Raw genomic sequence first — 21089 nt, forward strand, 5'->3', positions numbered from 1 at the left:
TAGTGACCTTATACATTTGCTCTCTTTAAAACCTTTCAATATGGAAGACCAACATCAAAACCCTTCACCTAAATCTCTGAAAGATAGGTTCTACCCTGCTAGAATAGCCCAACCTTCCTGCATAGTTCTACCACAAGCCCAGGGCAATAATTTTGAACTCAAATATCAATACATCACTATATTTCTCCACTTCCATGGGTTGACCTCTAAGGATGCATACTTATTTCCAAGGGAATTTGAAGAGGTATGTGTTCTAATTAAGAGGTTTATCACTTTTGCATTAAAAGACCAAGCTAAGAAGTGGTTGTATGGGTTACCCATAAATTTCATAACCTCATGGGAACAGTTCATAGTTGTCTTCCTTAAGAAGTTTTTCCCAACTCACAAGACCAATAAGCTTAGAAGTGATATCTTTCAGTTTAGGCAAAAGCCCAGTGGGTCCTTTTCCAAGCTTATAGAGAGATTCAAGGATTTACTCCAAGAATGCCCTCACCATGGCCTAGACTTATGACATTTATGTCAAAAAACTTATGAGGATATTGATTACCCAACTAAACAAATTATAGAGTCTATGTGTCTTGAGGGATTCACATCCTTTACAGATGAAGGAAAGGCATAGGAATTCTTACTTGACTTAGATAACAAAACCCGTGAGTGAGAACCAACCCAAGAGAGTGAAAGAATCATAAGAGGAAAAAAGATATTTTTTGGATGGGATAGAAGCCAAGGAAGCCCATTTGGATAACTTAATTAAGAGGATTGAGGCTATTGTTCCTAGAGAGCCATCATCAGTCAATTTGGTTACGATTTGTTCTTGGTGCCAGTCCCCTGGACATATCATAGAAGAATGCCCCAACACCTCTGGGGGCACTTCTAATGGTAGTGTTAATGCCTTATACTGGAATAATTCATATAGTAACACTTACAATCCAGGATGGAGAAATCACCCAAATTTCTCTTGGAATCAAAGCAACCAAGCAGAGCCTTCCAATTTTCATAATCAATATCAACCTTGACCCCAAAGGCCTTCCTTTGCACAATAATCTTTTTTTCAAAATACTTTTTCTAGGTCAAATGTAGGAGATCAGGCTAGTTTTCCTAGGGCCCCTCTCCTATCATCTTATCAGCAACCCCCTGGGTTTACCAACACTGGAGAGGCAAGATGAATAAGTGACTTGGAAAAAAATATAGCCCTCCTCATGACAAGCCATCAAAATCTTACGAGAGAATTCATCCAACTTATCTCAATTATGCATGAGAGGGAGAAAGGAACTTTACCCAGTCAACCAGAGCCTAACCCTAGGCATCATCAGCCTGTTAGTTCACAAGCACCAACTAATGCACCACTAAATATAGTATAAGGTCAGACCCAACAACGGCCCTCTAACCAATGTAATGTTGTTTATACCCTTCGGAGTGGTAGAGAGTACCAACAGAGCGTTTCTAAATATTCCTCATCTATTACTCCTGTTAACTCTCCTTCAGTTGAGGACACAAGTGTGCCTCTTTTTCCAGGTTTGTCTGATGAACCTAAAGATTCTTTTGAAATTAAAGATGATTTGATTCAGGAAACCAAAAATGATTCTTCTAAAAAAGGGCAAATCCCTAACAGTCCTTATGTTCCTCCTGTCCCATTTCCTAATCGCTTGAAAAACAAAAAGAAGATTGCTTCCATGGATAAAATTTTAGAAATCTTCAAAAAGGTAGAAGTGAACATCCCTCTTTTGGATGCCATATCCGAGATCCCCACCTTTGCAAAGGTACTAAAAGATTTATGTACTCACAAACATATCACTAGTGTACCCAAAAAGGCATTCTTGGTAGGTAACATTAGTTTCATAATTACTCAGCCAATAGTAGCCACGTATAAGGATCTAGGGAGCCCTACCATATCTGTGTCATAAGCAACACCTACATTGAGCATGCCTTACTTGACCTTGGCGCAAGTGTGAATCTTTTACCTTACCATGTGTACAAGTAACTAGGATTAGGTGAATTGAAAGCCACTGGAACTACTATTCAGTTGGTAGATAGGTCTGTTAAGATTCCTAAAGGGATGGTTGAGGATGTTTTACTAAAGGTGGGGGAATTTATTTTCTCTGTTGATTTCATTGTGTTAGATATCAAGCCCTTCTCAACCAAGGATGAGATCCAAATAATTCTTGGAAGACCATTCTTGACTACTAGTAATGCCTTAATCAACTGTCAGAATGGTTTCCTAAGGTTATCTTTTGACAACCAAACTGTTGAGTTTAACATGTTTAGGATGGGCAAACAACCACATATAGAAGAAGAGATCAATATGCTTGAGGATTTCTTAGATTTTTCTGATGATTTTATTACCAACTTTGATATTGATTTTGATTCAGAATTCCAAGAGTATATGGATGAGTTGGATGATGATAGTGAAAATTTCTTTTCTGAAGTCTTGAGTCTTCACACACCTGTGGAGCCCTTAGAACCCCTTTCCAATTTCATTCCCAAACCTTCCATAGTTGAGCCCTCTAAGCTAGATCTTAAGGAGTTACCATCTAATTTGAGGTATGCTTTCCTAGGGCTTGACCAGACTCTTCCTATAATAATTTCTTCAAATTTGACTTCTAGCTAAGAAGAGGAGTTACTTAGAGAGTTAAAAGATAATAAGGAAGCCTTAGGTTGGACCATGACTGATATCAAGGGTATAAGCCCTTATATTGTGCTACATCATATACATCTTATGAAAGATTCCAAACCATCCACGGAACCCCAAAGAATAGCTAATCCAGTGATGATGGAAGCCATTAAGAAATAGATCCTAAATTGTTTGGATCATGGAATAATTTATCCTATTTCTGACAGCCAATGGGTAAGCCCAGTTCACGTAGTGCTTAAGAAGTCTAGGGTGACTGTAGTTCCCAATGCCGATAATGAACTAATTCCAACTCATGTCCAATCAGGGTGGAGAGTGTGTATAGATTACAGGAAACTTAATGTGGCAACCTGGAAGGACCACTTCCCATTGTCATTCAATGACCAGATGTTAGAGAGGTTAGCTGGACATGAATACTGTTGTTTTCTTGATGGATATTCCAGCTATAACCAGATTCCAATTGCTTTAGAGGACCAACATAAGACCACTGTTACATATCCATATGGAACATTTACTTACAGGCGTATACCCTTTGGGCTTTGCAATGCCCTTGCTACGTTCCAACGATGCATGATGAGCATCTTTTCTAACATGGTCAAAAAATTCTTAGAAGTATTTATGGATAACTTTTCAATTTATGGGAATTTCTATTCTGAATGTCTTCATCATCTTTCCCTAGTTTTGAAAAGGTGCATATCTAAGAATTTGGTTTTGAATTAGGAGAAATGCCATTTTATGGTTAAATCTGGTATTGTTTTAGGCCATGTAATATCCAAGGAGGGAATTAAGGTAGATAGAGCCAAAGTGGATTTAATTGAGAATTTACCACCTCCTCAATCTGTTAAGGAAGTCCAGTCTTTTCTAGGGCATGCGGGCTTCTATAGAAGGTTTATTAAGAACTTTAGTCAGTTAGCCCGACCTCTCACTTCATTACTTGCCAAAGATCAAACTTTTGAGTTTTCTAAAGAGTGCCTAGAATCCTTCAAACAACCTAAGAAAGAGTTGACCAATGCACCCATTGCTCAACCACCTGTTTGGACTGAACCTTTTGAACTGATGTGTGATCCTTCAAATTTTACCATAGGAGCGGTTTTGGATTAAAGGATTAATAGGTTTTCCACTGTCATTTACTATGCTAGTAGGACTTAAATGATGCACAAGTCAATTATACAACCACTGAAAAAGAATTTTTAGCTGCTGTGTTTGCATTAGAAAAGTTTCGGTCTTACTTAGTTGGTTCACATGTGGTGGTGTATACTGATCATTTTGCTCTTAGATACCTAGTTTAGAAGAAGGATGCCAAAGCCCATCTCATTAGGTGGGTTTTACTTTTGCAAGAGTTTGATTTAGAAATTAGGGATAAGAAAGGAGTTGAAAACCTAATTGTACACCATTTATCCTGGCTTCCCAATTCCTTGACTATCGATTCTCCAGTCAACGAGAACTTTTCAGATGAACAGTTACTTGCAGTGTCTAGTGAACCATGGTTTGTTGATATTATCAACTTCTTAGTTTGAGGTGTGACTCCGAATCACTGATCCACCCAAGATAAGTATAGGTTTCATTCCCAAGTTAAGCACTTTTTCTGGGCTAATCCTTATTTGTTTAAGATATGTCTAGATCAGATTATCCGATGATGTGTTCCTGATCATGAGCAACATTCTATTCTCTCTTTTTGTTATGATTATGCATGTGGTGGAAACTTTGGACCTAAGAAGACTGCTGCAAAGGTTCTACAATGTGGATTTTATTGGCCCACTCTTTTTAGAGATGATTTTGAGTTTTACAAGGCTTGTCCCGCATGCCAGTCTTTTGGCCGTATCAATAAGAGGAACAAGATGCCTCTCAACCCTATTTTGGTAGTTGAGATCTTTGATGTATGGGTCATTGATTTCATGGGATCATTCCCTAATTCCTTTGAGAATTTATACATACTTTTGGCTATTGATTACGTTTCTAAATGGATAGAAGCCATACCTTATAAATCTAATGATCACAAAGTAGTGGTCCAGTTTCTCAAAGAGAACATTTTTTTCCGCTTTAGTGCACCACGTATAATAATTAGTGATAGGGGTACTCATTTTTATAATCGGCCTTTTGAGGCCTTAATGAAAAAGCATGGGATCACCCATAAGTTATCTACCCCTTATCACCCCCAAATTAGTGGCCAAGTGGAAGTGTCTAATAGGCAGATCAAACAAATCTTGGAGAAAACTGTTAATCCCATCCTATAAGGATTGGTCCCTTTGGCTCATTGATGCCTTGTAGGCCCATCAGACTGCATTCAAGACCTACCTTGGTCAGTCTCCCTCCCATTTGATGTATGAGAAAGCTTGTCACTTACCAGTTGAGTTAGAGCATAAGGCCTTTTGGGCCATCAAGAAGCTCAACTTTGATTTATTTAATACGGGAATTCATCGTAGGCTCCAACTATCTGAGTTGGAGGAACTTAGGAATAATGCCTATGAAAGTTCTACGATTTACAAGAAAAAGACTAAAGCTTTCCATAATAAGCACATTCTGCGTAAATCTTTTACAATTAGTGATAAGGTCTTATTGTATAACTCTCGATTCCATCTTTTCCCTAGTAAGCTTAGATCCCAATGGGATGGACCATTTATTGTCCATAATGTATATCCCCATGGGGCTATGGAGATTCTGAATCCAGGAACTGGGATAATTTCGAAGGTTAATAGTCAGCGTTTGAAACCGTTCCTCGAGTTTCCTACTACTGGTAGTGAAGAGGTCATGGATCTCCATGAGCCTCTTTATACTAATGACTAACTTTTAATGAGGTATGACCCCTTCGCATTTTCTTCGCTTTTAATTCTTTCCATGTATTGAGGACATTGCATGACTTAAGTGTGGGAGAGGGAAACTAGTTTCTACTTTTTTTACTTTGTTTTGTTTGTTTTTCTTTTTATTTTTAAGCTAGCTAAGGATGAAGTCCTACTTTGGCTTTTAGCTAACAATCATACCATTAGATTGCGTGATGTATGAAAATAAAAGTTATGATTAAGGTACCCATTTTGAACATATAAAAACCCTGTTGAGAAGAAAGAAATAAGCCTGTGTCTTGAGATGTGAATTTCTTTTGAAAAATAAGAGACCCTTGTTTTATGGTGTTGGACTAGTTGTAAGTCTGTGGGTTCCTTGTACTTTTGAGTTGGAGTTGAGACATTCTTTTTAATTTGGCATGAGTTGAAAAATGCACAATTTTAAATGGAGTGTAAAATGCGGTATAAAGAAGAATAAAAGTTGATTCCCTTGGAACTAGACAGGGCATTGCACCTCAGGAAGCATGGTGTCTTGATCGAAATTCCTAGGGAGGAAACTTCTGAAAGAACTCTAGCATCACTGTCTTTATGGGCATATACAAAAAGAAAAGCTACATAGTAACTTGGGTGTCTGATGTTTGCTCCACCATGTCATTCAGGCCAAAGGCAGTGGAGTAGAATAGAATTTATAAAGCGAAAAATGGAGAAAAAATGTGTAAATGTCATTAATGCTAGGTAACATATTTGGTCAAAAACACTCCAACGCCTTAGTCATTGGTTCCTTATTTCTTCACAAGTGGTTTTTCCTCAAGATAAGGATATTTTGGAAGAGATGAAGTAAGTTGCAAATTAAGAAATATGCCAGTGCCTGGAATTGGTAAAGGGTAATAAAAGTTCAAGTATGGGGGTCCATTGTAAGAGGAATTATCTTTGCTCCGGATCGGTATGGCCCTTACCTTTAGCCAAGGTTGGGATTTGTTTATTCTGAATTTTATATGTATATTCACTACAAACACCTATGAGACATAACTCATCCACTAGGGGTGACCTAGGGATTTAAAGGCTTGTTGCACATGCTAAGTGCAACCATGATTCCTACGAAAGTGAGTTAGGTTTTTTGTTTTTATTCTTTTTCATTTTGTTTTTCTCGAGGACTAGCAAAGTCTAAGTGTGGGAGAATTCTGATGAGCACATTTATGTGTGAAATCTAGTAGAGTAAAACATGCCTTTGACATATTTAGAATGGAGCTACCTTGGGTTTTACTCTCTTTTTGCAGGTTTTATATTCTTAAGGCCTTAAGGACTATCATGTGCTATATCTCCAATTTTACACATAAAAAGAAAAATAGAATATTGTCCAAATCCAAACAAGAAAAATTGGCCAAAGGGGGTTTCTTGCGTAAGAGAGAGAAAAATAGAAAAAGGGAGAAAAAATAGGAAAAAAAAGGCAACAAAAATCGTGGGAGATCTCACTCCATATGTTTTCTCTCTTCTCTCTCTTCTCTCTCCTCCACTTCATCAACAAGATAAAAAACAATCATTTTTTTAGAAGCTAAAATCATTAGCTTCCCTCCCCCATTCTCTATATAATAGAATTAATACAAGGGGATGAGGCACTTTATTCTTCTTCTAGGGTTTTTTCTTAGTTGCTCTATCTCTTTCTCTAGCTCTAGTTCTAGGTTTATGCTTTAAACACTTTTGTAAGTTCTTTTTATTCAATTAATGGAAGCACTTTTGTTTTTGATTCAGTCTTTTATTTTTATTGTTTAAACAATTGACGTCGTAATTTTCAAGTTCTAGTTCTAGGCTGAGTTCTAAATGACAAGAACAAACTATGAAGCGAGTCTTTCAAGTTCAATTTTTTTTCTTCAGATTTTTTTTCTCTAGTACTAGAAATTTCAGATTTGGCTTATTCCAGATCTGGTTTTTAGTACTGATAGCATCTCAAATTGAACAAGTTTTCAATTTAAGAGTTGAAGTTCAACTAAGTAGGTTCCTTCAATAGTCTTCTCTCTCCCCTCTCATTCCCTCTTCTGACTACCCTTTCTTTCTTAATTTAAGATTTTAATTTCAGCTGTTACTGTTTGAGATTTAAAATGTAACCGCAAGCGTACGGATCAGTGTAGCTACGGGTCGAACACAGGGAGAGCAACCACTTTATTTTTTATTTCTTTTAATAATGCGAAAGTGAACTGATTAATGGTTGTGATCTAATTCTAATTACCGTCCTAAAAATAACGTCCTAACCATTCGTCATCTAAGAATTTAAAGACGCAAGCCACGCAANCCCTTGTTTTATGGTGTTGGACTAGTTGTAAGTCTGTGGGTTCCTTGTACTTTTGAGTTGGAGTTGAGACATTCTTTTTAATTTGGCATGAGTTGAAAAATGCACAATTTTAAATGGAGTGTAAAATGCGGTATAAAGAAGAATAAAAGTTGATTCCCTTGGAACTAGACAGGGCATTGCACCTCAGGAAGCATGGTGTCTTGATCGAAATTCCTAGGGAGGAAACTTCTGAAAGAACTCTAGCATCACTGTCTTTATGGGCATATACAAAAAGAAAAGCTACATAGTAACTTGGGTGTCTGATGTTTGCTCCACCATGTCATTCAGGCCAAAGGCAGTGGAGTAGAATAGAATTTATAAAGCGAAAAATGGAGAAAAAATGTGTAAATGTCATTAATGCTAGGTAACATATTTGGTCAAAAACACTCCAACGCCTTAGTCATTGGTTCCTTATTTCTTCACAAGTGGTTTTTCCTCAAGATAAGGATATTTTGGAAGAGATGAAGTAAGTTGCAAATTAAGAAATATGCCAGTGCCTGGAATTGGTAAAGGGTAATAAAAGTTCAAGTATGGGGGTCCCTTGTAAGAGGAATTATCTTTGCTCCGGATCGGTATGGCCCTTACCTTTAGCCAAGGTTGGGATTTGTTTATTCTGAATTTTATATGTATATTCACTGCAAACACCCACGAGACATAACTCGTCCACTAGGGGTGACCTAGGAATTTAAAGGCTTGTTGCACATGCTAAGTGCAACCATGATTCCTACGAAAGTGAATTAGGTTTTTTGTTTTTATTCTTTTTCTTTTTGTTTTGCTCGAGGACTAGCAAAGTCTAAGTGTGGGAGAATTCTGATGAGCACATTTATGTGTGAAATCTAGTATAGTAAAACATGCATTTAACATATTTAGAATGGAGCTACCTTGGGTTTTACTCTCTTTTTGCAGGTTTTATATTCTTAAGGCCTTAAGGACTATCGGGTGCTATATCTCCAATTTTACACATAAAAGGGTCTTATTTCCTTTCATGGTTGCGAGGAGGACGAATTCTGAGCAAGATGAACCTGTTCAATTGCAAGTAAACATTTGTTTGGTCAACCATACAAGTGATTATTCTTTTCGGGCTAGAAAAAGAATAACAAAAAGAATAATGGATCATAATTGAACCGAGATGCAGAACCAGTCCATCTACAGTTGTCCGAAGGGTATAAGAAATATTCCAAATGCTAACAAGGATCGATGAACTAAATCCTTAAGTGATTGAAGATTCGTTTTTAGTAACAACAACTACCTAGCGTAGTTGGTGAGTTGTAGTGTGCAAAATCCCTTGCTTATTAGGAGGTCTCAAGTTCGAACCTCTTAGATGCCATTTTGTTGAGGTTTTTTCTAGAAGATTTTCTCTCTCCTACTCATCACTTAAAGGAGGTCAGCCAAGATGGTTGTACGCAAGTTTGAAGAAGAGAGAGAGAAAATAAAGAGAAAAAAAAAGGAAAGAAGAAAAAGAAAAAAGAAAAGACAAGGATATGGATGGAATTTTCCATTAAAATAGAATATTGTCCAAATCCAAGCAAGAAAAATCGGCCAAAGGGGGTTTCTTGCGCAAGAGAGAGAAAAATAGAAAAAGGGAGAAAAAATAGGAAAAAAAAGGCAACAAAAATCGTGGGAGATCTCTCTCCATATGTTTTCTCTCTTCTCTCTCCTCCACTTCATCAACAAGATAAAAAAAAATCATTTTTTTAGAAGCTAAAATCATTAGGTTCCCTCCCCCATTCTCTATATAATAGAATTAATACAAGGGGAGGAGGCACTTTATTCTTCTTCTAGGGTTTTTTCTTAGTTGCTCTATCTCTTTCTCTAGATTTCTCTTTCTCTAGCTCTAGTTCTAGGTTTATGCTTTAAACAATTTTGTTAGTTCTTTTTATTCAATTAATGCAAGCACTTTTATTTTTGATTCAGTCTTTTATTTTTATTGTTTAAACAATTGAAATTGTAATTTTCAAGTTCTAGTTCTAGGCTGAGTTCTAGGTGACAAGAACAAACTGTGAAGCATGTCTTTCAAGTTCAATTTTTTTTCTCTAGTACTAGAAATTTCAGATTTGGTTTATTCCAGATCTGGTTTTTAGTACTGATAGTATCTCAAATCGAACAAGTTTTCAATTTAAGAGTTGAAGTTCAACTAAGTAGGCTCCTTCAATAGTCTTCTCTCTCCCCTCTCATTCCCTCTTCTGACTACCCTTTCTTTCTTAATTTAAGATTTTAATTTCAGTCGTTACATTATTGTTATCCCTTTCCCCCAAGGTTTATGGCTAGTGATTGTGTTGCCTTTACCCTTCATAGCCATAGAATCATCATTTTATGGCTTTTATTTTAATTGTCTCCCTTTCCCTAAAGCCAAGTAGAGTAACCTTTGTAAGAGTGACTCTCTGGTCAAGTAGGGAAGCTCATATTATGATGCATCCCTCAGGCTAAGTACAGAAACCTACTTGTGAGTCTCTCTCTAGTTTTATCCCGTTTCTTTTACTTTATTTGTATTTCAGTATTTTTTTTCCTTCATTACTTTTTAATTGCGTGGGATGTTTATTTTCAGATATTTATTTATTTAATTTTAATTACGTGGCTTGTGTATTTAAATTTTTAGATGATGAATGGTTAGGATGTTATTTTAGATACATATGTTTAAGACGGTAATAAGAATTAGATCACAACCATTAATCGGTTCACTTTCGCATTATTAAAAGAAGCAAAAAAATAAAGTGGCTACTCTCCCTACGTTCGACCCACAGCTACCCTAATCCGTACGCTTGCGGTTACATTTTAAAATCTCAAAAAATATACTTTGATGTTATTCTTGGCATGGACTAGTTATCCAAGTATCATGAAAATATTCTTTGCCATGAGAAAAAATTGTTTTCAGACCTAGTGACGACCCTAACTTTACTTTCGTCGGAACGAAGGGAATTATTTTCCTATGCCTTTGATCTCATCTTTGAAGGAAAATAGATTACGTTCATGGGTTTGTCAAGGTTTTCTAGCCTCAGTGGTAGAGCATAAGGAATTAGAACTAGAGGACATAGCTGTAGTCGAAGAGTTCCCAGTTGTATTTCCCAATAATCTTGTTGGATTACTAGCTGGTCGAGAGTTAGAATTTATCATTGATCTTACACCTGGTACCGCATCAATCTCTAAGGCACCTTATCGGATGGCCCCATCAGAGCTGAAGGAGCTAAAGGACCAACTACAAGATTTTTTGGAGAAGGGTTTTACTAGACCTAGTGTTTCACTTTGTGGCACTCTTGTCCTATCTGTGAAGAAGAATGATGGAAGCATGAGGCTATCCATCAATTACAGAGAATTGAACACGGTCACTATTAAGAATAGGTATCTTTTGCCTAGAATCGATGATCTATTTTATTAATTGCAAGGTGTGTGTGTTTTCTCAAAAATACATGAGATTTAGTACCACCAATTAAAAGTCAATGGACATACCAAAAACTGCATGTCGGACCTGTTATGGCCCTTATGAATTTCTTGTTATGCCATTTGGGTTAACTAATGCACCTACAACGTTTATGAATCTAATGAACAGAGTCCTTCATGACTACCTAGATAAGTTTGTCATCGTCTTTATTAATGGAATATTAATCCACTCAAAGAGTGAAGCAGACCATAAGAATCATTTGAGGATTGTATCAAAAACACTGCACAAAAAGAAATTATATGGCAAACTTAGTAAATGTGACTTTTGGTTTAGAGAGGTGAAGTTTCTTGGCCATGTTGTTTCGGCCGAGGAAATTTTTGTAGATCTGGCCAAGGTTGAAGCAGTTACAAACTAGCCTAGACCCACTACAACTACAAAGATTTGAAGTTTCTTAGTTTAACCCGGCTATTTTCAAAGATTCATTGAGAGCTTCGCCAAGATTGCCTCATCTTTAACTGCATTCAACAGGAAGGGTACAAAGTTTGTGTGGATCGAGGACTGTGAAAAGAGTTTTCAGGAGCTGAAGCAAAGACTAGTGTCAGCGCCTGTTTTGACCATTCCATCTAGTCCAGGAGGGAAGGTGATTTATAGATGCTTCAAAGAGAGGTTTAGGTTGCTTACTCATGCAACAAGGAAAGGTAGTAGCCTATGCCTCCAGACAGTTGAAGAATTATAAGAAAACTATCAGACTCGTGATTTAGAGTTGGCAGCAGTTGTCTTTGCATTGAAGATTTGGAGACACTATTTACATGGTGGGAAGTGTGAGATATACCCAGATTACAAAAGTCTGAATTATTTCTTTACACAGAAGGAGCTTAATATGAGACAGAGAATATGGCTAGAGTTGATGAAGGACTATGATTGTGACATACTTTATCACCTTGATAAAGCTAATGTCATTGCAAATGCACTGAGTCATAAATCACAAGGACTTTCTATAGCAATATTGATGAGGCAGCATCATTTTCAAAAAGAAATAATGAGTTTGAAGTTGAAATTTGTAGTTAGTTGCCCCTACTGTACTGATTACAAAATGCTATCTAACCATTCTTGGTTGATCAGATTAAGGAAGCTCAAGAAATAGACTCTTCAATGATTGAGATTAGAGAGGGCTTGTCAGAAAAGAGATGGTCACAATTTCATATTACTGAAGACGGACTCATAAAAAAAGGGAAACATCCATGTGTACAGAAAAAAACCGAAATTGAGGGAACTGATATTAAAAGAAGCGCACAGTTCTTCTTATTCTATACACCCTGAAAGTACCAAGATGTATCATGACTTGAATGAATACTAATGGTGGAATAACATGAAGAGGGATATTGCTTTGTTTATAACAAAATATTTGGCCTTGTTAGCAAGTGAAGGCAAAGCACGAGAGGCCATCAGGACTTCTACACCCACTAGAGATACTACAGTGGAAATGGGATCATATTACTATGGACTTTATTATAGAATTGCCAGTCATATAAAGGCCATGAAGCTGTATGAGTCATAGTCAACCATTTGACCAAGTTTGCATTTCTTGCTTATTCTATAAAGTACACTGTTGAGCGAATGGCAGAAATTTATGTTGATGAGATTATCAGATTACATGGTATTCTAGTGTTCATTGTGTCTAATAGGGACCCAAGATTTACCTCAAGATTCTAGAAGAGTATGCACCAATGCTTGGGAGCTAAACTAAAGTTTAGCATAGCTTTTCACCCACAAACTGATGGACAATTAGTGAGGATGATTCAGATACTTGAAGATATACTCCAAGCTTATGCCTTAGATATGGTAGGTAATTGGGAGAAGTATTTACCCTTGCTATAATTCACTTACAATAACAATTTCCATGCAACCAAAGGAAATGGCACCATATGAAGCATTTTATGGCAAGAAGTGCCGATCTCCCCTACTCTCGAAGGAAGTTGGTGAGCACAAATTATTGGGACCTGAGATTATGACACCTAAGAATATGGCAAGTACCAGACCTGCCTGGGAGATTGGTGAGGTGTCTCCACTAAGAATATGACTTGTACCAAGGTGTTTGGGAGATCGGTGAAGGTGTATAAACTTTAGCCCCACATCTCTGAGGGAAGATTGCTTGGCTAGTTAACAACCTCTAACCTCCTTAACGTGGCACAATGCATTTGAATGCCAATGGGCCAAAGAGGACAATATTATGCTAAGGTTAATGGAGTCGGGTGTCAAAAATGGTATCAGAGTAGAACCCAACAGTGTGTGTGACCACAATGGGAACATTATGCTGAAAAAGGGGAAGATTGTGACACTCTAGAATACGACAAGTACTAGACATGCCTGAGAGATTGTTGAGGTGTACCCACCAAGAATACAACTAGCACCAGGATGTTTGGGAGATCGACAATGGTGTGCAAACTTTAGTACCACATCGCCTAGGGGGAGATGTCTTAGATAGTTAATAACCTCTAACCTCTTTAACATGGCACAATGCCTTGTAAAGCCTTGAGGCCCATGGGCCAAATAGAAAAATATTGTGCCAAGGTTATTGAGGTCAGGGCATTATAGAGATTGTAAAAGAAGCTCAAGACAAGATTCTTCTTATTTAGAAGAGGATAAAAGTGGTACAGGATAGACAGAAGAGCTATGCTGATGCTAAGAGAAAGGAACTAGAGTTTTCAATTGGGGACCGTGCATTTCTAAAGATTATACCTATGAAGGGAGTAATGAGATTCGGGACGAAGGGAAAGCTCAGCACTAAATTCATTGGTCCATTTGAAATACTACAGAGAGTTGGACCAGATGCTTATAGATTATCATTATCCCCAACCTTAGCAGGAGTGCACGACGTCCTTAATTTTGCGTTACTCAAAAGGTACATGATAGATTCATCTCACATTTTGAGCTACGAACAGTTGTAACTAAAGGCAGATTTGTCCTATGAAGAAGCACCTATTCAAATCCTGGATTAGAAAGAGCAAGTTTTATAGAACTATACTATCTCGTACGTGAAAGTTCTCTGGGGCAACCACCATATCCAAGAATGCTCGTGGGAGAAAGAGAACGAGATGCAAATGAAGTACTCATATTAATTCCGTAATCCAAGTATGTAAATTTCGAGTACAGAATTTGTTGTTAGTTGGAAAGAATTGTTTATACCTTGAAATCTGACTCAGAGGTATTTTTGTCTTTTGACTATTGTAGGGTCAGGGCAACTAAAAGTGGGGATACCAGACCATTGAGGGTTGAGGGTTGCATCAGTACTTGGTAAGTGCTAAAATTATTCATTAGATGCAACTACACTGTAGAATCAGTTTAGGGTTTTTATCTTAAGGATTATCATTTTGCCTATGAACCTTGATTTACCATTTTGCCATTGGACCATAATTTGACTTTTCTCTTTAATTTTCTGATTTTAATCTCAACCCTAATATTGACTTGTTTAATAATAGTAATATATATATATATATATACATACACACACACACACATATGAACTTATTATCCATATGTACAATTAACTAACAAGTGGATAAGACCTAACTAACTATAAACCTTAACTAACTAATTGTTGCTAATTAATAATTAACAAATGAAGGCTTTCAAATAAAATTGTGGACTTTCCTTTGGAATTTTGATAGCCTTTATCATAAGTAAGGAGATAAAGTAGGAAAGAGACATAGAGAGTTGGAGATCGATTGTGACTAGAATAGAGGAAGAGAGAGATGGAGATAAAGTAGGAAAGGGAGAGATAGACTTGGAGATGAATTAAGGAGGGGAGAAAGAAGCCAAAACGTGGCTCTCTTCTTTCTCACCCTTTATTTAAGGAAAATCAAATGAAAAAAAAAACGAGAAAAAAGGGGGAATCGTGGGGGACAATGAGGAGAAGGAAGAAGAAGAAAAAGGAGAAAAAAAATCAAGGTTTCGAACGGTTTTCAAGTCAAGATTTTACATGATTTAATTATGTTTTTTATTCTACTTAGGGATAGACCATGATTTAAAGGTATAGATTTTTTGGATTATGAGTTTAATATCAACACTAATATTGACTTTTTAATTATATATATATATATACACAAATTATCCATATGTATAATTAACTAACAAGTGGATAACACCTAACTAACATTCATCTTAGCTAAATTGTGGGAGAGGTATTTGTCACTTCAATTGTGATATTTTATTATGACAAGAAGGACAGAGAAACACACAAATCTTATAAGATCCCTATTGTTGGTGGTTTCCTAAATTAACTCTAACAAAATAAGACCTAACTAACTAACAACTTTAACTAACTAATTGTTGCTAATTAATATCTAATAAAAGAAGGCTTCCCTAATAAAATCATAGACCTTCCTTTTAAAATTTGGATAACCTTGAGCATAAAGTAAGAAAAGAGAGAGAGAGAGAGTTGGATATAAATTAGGAAAGGGAGAGAGAGACAGTTGGAGATAAAGTAGGAAAGGGAGAGAGAACCCAAAAATGTGGCTCTGTCGACTCTCACCCTCTATTTAGGAAAAAAATAAAGGACCATGGGGAAGAAAAAAAGGAGGGATCAAGGGAGGTTACATACATGGGTTTTTTCCTCCATTAGTGATCAAATTGAAGCATTGAAAGAGAGATTGGGTTGCTCCATCAAAGTTCCAAAAAATCAACGTTTCTAATTCCCCTATTCTAGCATCCGATTGAGGCTAAGGTGCGTAGAACCTCTACCGTAACTTGCTTATATTTATAAGTATTATGCAAAATTAAATTTTGTGAACACTAGATCTATTCTAAACTTTGGATTTCATGGTGCTTTATCATAAAAAAAAAATTGATTTTGCAAACCTAATGTTATGTACATGAGAAAATGAGCAACGAATTCAATTTTGTTCCGTGATTTGTATTGTGTACATAGTAGAAGTTTTCTAATCAACATGGAGAAGTATACTATGTGCATTAAATGCTTCATATACTACATGAGTTTTTGTTAGTGCATATAATAATTTTTTTTTTTTTTTGCTTACATAAATTTGCTATTTTCATATATGAGATACATTGTTTGTTGTGGTAATGATGTTTTACATTATTTGCCTTTATTGAGGAAGGATGTGAGACTTCCTTAATCATTGGTTTTTTATTTACAGTTTTTGTTTTCATGTTCACATAGAGACCTACTCGGGTGGAATGAGGGTATTGATCAAACTTGAATTCCGAACTTGGTTGTATTTATATATATTTTCATTCTTAGATGATTTTGTTGTTCTTATCTTGCCTTATCAACATTGGTGTTATAATGTCATGGTTAGGATTGGTTCATTGGACTTTTCCATAGTGGAACTGTGAACTATTAGAAGACGCAACATACCTTCAACAGGATCTACCAATTGTTACTTTACCTTCGACAGTAAGACTTGGTTTTTGGGAGGTTAAACACTAGATAGCTTGTGCGAGTTTCTATATGTTGAGTGGAGGCAATGTGGTATTGTGACATGTTGATCATTCATGGATGATATTGTTGATTTGTTATTTACTTTCTTTTCAGTTATCATGTGTACTTACATGGCGATGTAAATGTAGCATTGTAAGCATGTGTGGATGTTTGTTTTTTTTTTTTCTTGAAATATCTTATCTTATACTGTATATGTCTTTCATGGTATTGATTGTATGATCGTGATTGCGAACCTATTTAGCGTGATGGTTTTACTTACTAAGTTTTTTCCCAGAGACTTACCCTTATAACTTACAGATGACGTTTGTGAGGACTATTGGAGAGGACATGAATGTTGAACCTATTGCTAATCAGCATGAGGACATTGATTATGAATTCGAAGAAGACAATGATTTTTATTTTTAGATTATATAGGCTTTACTTTAGACTTTGAAGACATAATTTAATTCAACATTACTTTAAGTTTGAAAGTTGAAATAGATAGTTAAACTTTGAATTTAATATTATAATAGTTTAATAAACTCTTTCTTGCATTTATGTTGTGTGTGGACGTTACTCCAGATTATTATTGCCTAAAATTTATGAATCATGTGGTTTGTTGATGTCCAAAAACTCTAGGCTGGTTTGAGGTCATCATATGGGCATTCTCTTGTATGGAAGAGGATCAGAATCCATATTTTCCCCCTAAATGATGGTGTGTCAATTGTTTAAAAGGCCTAAAGTTTTAAATTTATAATGAACATTTCCACTCACTGGTCATGCAATCCTTCACAATCCCTATAGCAACCCGTGCCTGTGAAGTGGTGTCGAATGACTAAGTTATCACAAAGCATGGTCATATAATCTAAATGAAATCAGACGAAATCAAGTTTTCTTGGTCCTTCCAGCCATTCAATTCTTCCAATCGCCAGCAAACGACACAGAAAATGACAGTGGTGTCAAAGAAGCACTCCTCGGATTTTAAGAGAGATAATGCTTTTCCATTCTTGAGGATGAGGATCCACTGTTATCCTCAAACGATTGGCCCCTTTTTCTTGTGATTCCTTTGCCTATCTCATACTGAAATCATGGTTGCAACTGGTGGCATGGGAGGAAGGTGTCGTATTGAGTAGAATTAGGCAAGGGTGCTTAGAGACTAGGGATTGGGCAGGGCAAGAGAGCGGGAGTGGGTGTTGTGGTGAGTGGAGACATAATGGGGAAGGGGTTCCTACGTGTTGGCTATCTCTTCATGTGGAGGGAGGGACCCACATGCCTTTTGGCTTTGGTTGTGAAGCGCAAGAGCATCGAAACCCGTTCTCTTTGTCATCTCAACAAATATGAAAGGTAGTAAATAGCAGAAGAAAGAAAATGCATCTCTTTGGTGCTTTGTATCTTGTACATGGATATTGATGTACATGACGGTGTGATGGCATCCAAGTGTTCTTTTTTGTTTAGAGCAGATAGGAAATGTGAACTTTTTTCTTATATATTTTATTTTCAGTACTAAGGTGAGAGTGTTATTATTCTTGTGAATCACCTTACTTTTTATGAAATATATTGTAATCAAAGAAGTCACCCTTAATTAACGAGGAATTTCTTGCCCATAGGTTTGGTAGTGTTGGGATGAATATTGGGAGGATGGGAACTATAAGCGGAGGATAGAGAGTGTCTGGCGATCTGGGTGGTAGAGTCACTACCAAGGAGGATGATGATGATAGAGGTGCTGGGGAGTCTCTTGATCGCGGTCCAGAAATCCCTAACCCAAGAAGTTTACCTCAAGCAACTGCCCCTAAGCGTTGTTATGCAAAAGCTTGGGGAAACTCCTCATGGCCAGTGATTGATTCACTGCCTAAACAGATCTAGGTAGGAAACATTCATCGTATCGTCATTCCACAGTATGATTCTGAATCCAAGAGGAAAAATTTTCGTTTTGTTTTGATTGGACGAGTGAATTTCCGCTAGATCACTCTTAATGCCTCGAGGGAGAAGGCTAGAGGAAACTGAAATCTGAGTCAGGGAGTGATCATGCACCCACTAGGAAAGGGATATGTGATCTTCTAATTTTAGTGTGAAGGTGACAAGGCTACAGTATAGAGGAGAATCCCTTTAAGGGTTGGTGATCAGTTAATCAGATTTCAGTACTAGAAGCCTGACTTCAATAATAATGAGAAGTGGACTTTTACAAAGTTAGTTCGAGTATTGGCATGAGAATGTCCTCTTATCTATTGCAAAAGTTGTTGGCCAGCCAGTGGCCTTAGATCGGAGGGCAAGGCAAGGGATAATGGGGTACTTTGCAAGGGTCCTCATTGAAATAGATATATCTGAAATAGCTATGAGGATTAATGAAGTCCAAGTTGAAAGGTTTGAACCAGGTACATCCAAAGTCTTTGGTTTTCTCCAAAAAATGGTGTATGAGGATAACGTGGAGCGGTGTGGGTATTGTTGACGTGTGGGACATGAGGTTTCCTCATGTAGGCAGAAGAAAATGGATGATGAGAAGCAGTGTGCCATGGACAATGTTGTAGCGGTGTCAGGGCCGGTGTTTGTGGAAGATGGAGTTGACTTGGCTAGGGTGAACTCGGTTAGGGAGATTCCTGATTTGAATGTGATTCATCCTCATACGCACAATTTTGTTTCCAATTGTGGATTATCTCAAGATTTGGTGGAAGGGGGAGGAATCCAAGTTTGTTTGGAATCTTCTAATCTAAGTCCTAACAATCTAGGAAAGGAGGTTGGCACAGATGAGATAGGCGCTGCATGGAATTTCAAAATTCGGTGGATAAGGAGTTGTCCAGCAGGTTGGATTCGGGTTAGGAAAATGGGTCTTCAGAGGGTGACCCAGTTCTCCCTTGTCCGCCCATAGAGGAAAGGGCTAGTCGTTTGGCTCTTGGGGTGGTGAGTAGTGTTCCTGCATCTAAAAATAAGTACACTACTAGGCCTAGAAGAGTGGTGGTGGTTTATGGTTGTGGTCATGGTGGTGCTAGCCAGGGTGGGAGGCAGACTCTTGCCTTAGAGGGGCCATAGGAGGAGAATATTGTGTCTTCATTGCCTATAATGGAGTGCTCAAGGGGTGTATTCTCAATTGTGCACTCAGAGGTGAGTATGGTGGATAAGGAAGTAGCGTTGAGGGAGAAAGACATAGGAGGGAAGGTAGTGGATGCTAAGCAGAAGAAGAAAGGTGGTGTTTAGGCGAAGAAGTTTGGCAAAGGTACCTCTTCAAATCAGTGACCAATGCGTGTTCTTTTTTGGAACATACGTGGTGTGAGGAATGCTGCTAGTAAAAGGGCCTTACATGTGATGTTGAGGGAGCATACCGAATCTGCTATGCTTAGCTGAACCAATGGTTCAAGTAAGTAGTTTTCCAGATTTATTTTTTAATAAGTTGGGGTATGCAGTAGATTTTATTCATAATTTTAGGCAGCATAAAGCTCCTAATTTATGATAATATAGAAGAGTGGTATTCCCCACCTCACAATTTCTGCTATGTCAGAGCAACATATTTCAATTGTTTATGATAGGCTTGGTAGCAAGATAGGTTTATCTTTTGTGCATGCTAGCTCATTTAAAGTGGTGCGCCGTTAGTTATGGTTGGAGTTGGAGTCATAGGCAACGTCTATGATTCCTTGGTCTGTAATAGGGGACTTTAATGCCACATTGACTTCCTGTGAAAAAAGGGGCCCAGGTGTCAGACCCTACTTCCAGTAGTCCCAATATACTATATAGAAATACCGGTGGTGTGAGTAAGACGCTTACCTATCTTAAGAACCTATCAGGATCTCTAATAGTAGTACCTTAATGATTCACAATCTCACAACACAAACCAACCAATAACAGTGGAATCAGAGTATAATAACGGAATCATAAGTAAAATGGGGAACATCTAGTGATAATATAATATCCATAACCAACTTTATCCATTTACAAGTAGTTGTGACTTATAAGTAATAAGTCCAAAGTATACCATCCACAGTTTTGTATCAAAATAGAAAAAGGTACGCCACACATCTCATGGTGCTGCATAAGCACAGGCATCACAGGCACAATCTTGGTCATGCTCCCCTGCTTTCAGCATCCACCTGTCGCTCACTCCGTACTCGGGTCCGAAGGAAAGAGAGTCACAAGCAATAGGCACGACCGTACTTGCATCATCATCTAAAAGGGGGCATATACGTGGGCTGAGCTTTTCAACTCGCTCAATAAGGGGTGGGGTTCATGCACAACCAAGCAAAGACAGTTGCATAAATAATCCATGATGTATGATTATAGAAATTAAACACATAGTCCATGATGCTCATGATTTAATTCATTTATTTTATTATCCACCTAACAATACAACTAAGTTTGGTAAATGCTATTATGGCACATTAGGTTATATCCCTCGTCTTGGAACCGCCATCGACTACACAGCAATACAAGCCCTAGCCGTGATTAGGAGTCTATTGATCCCAGTATGCTACTAATAACCCCCTGCTAGCAGTGATGGCACCGATATGTCCATCGGCCATATCGGACAAGTTCCCACCCGCCGACAACAATCACAT

At 37.4% G+C, this 21089-nt stretch overlaps 1 non-coding gene across 1 annotated transcript; it reads right to left on the reverse strand.

Moving 5' to 3' along the window:
- Positions 1–394: 394 nt before the first annotated feature.
- Positions 395–501, reverse strand: LOC122062979. The gene has a single exon (XR_006135167.1). It is a non-coding gene; the product is annotated as a small nucleolar RNA R71 (small nucleolar RNA).
- Positions 502–21089: the final 20588 nt, after the last annotated feature.

This window comes from Macadamia integrifolia, unplaced genomic scaffold (genome assembly GCF_013358625.1).
Source record: "Macadamia integrifolia cultivar HAES 741 unplaced genomic scaffold, SCU_Mint_v3 scaffold1166, whole genome shotgun sequence".
In the NCBI taxonomy this organism is placed as follows: Eukaryota; Viridiplantae; Streptophyta; class Magnoliopsida; order Proteales; family Proteaceae; genus Macadamia; species Macadamia integrifolia.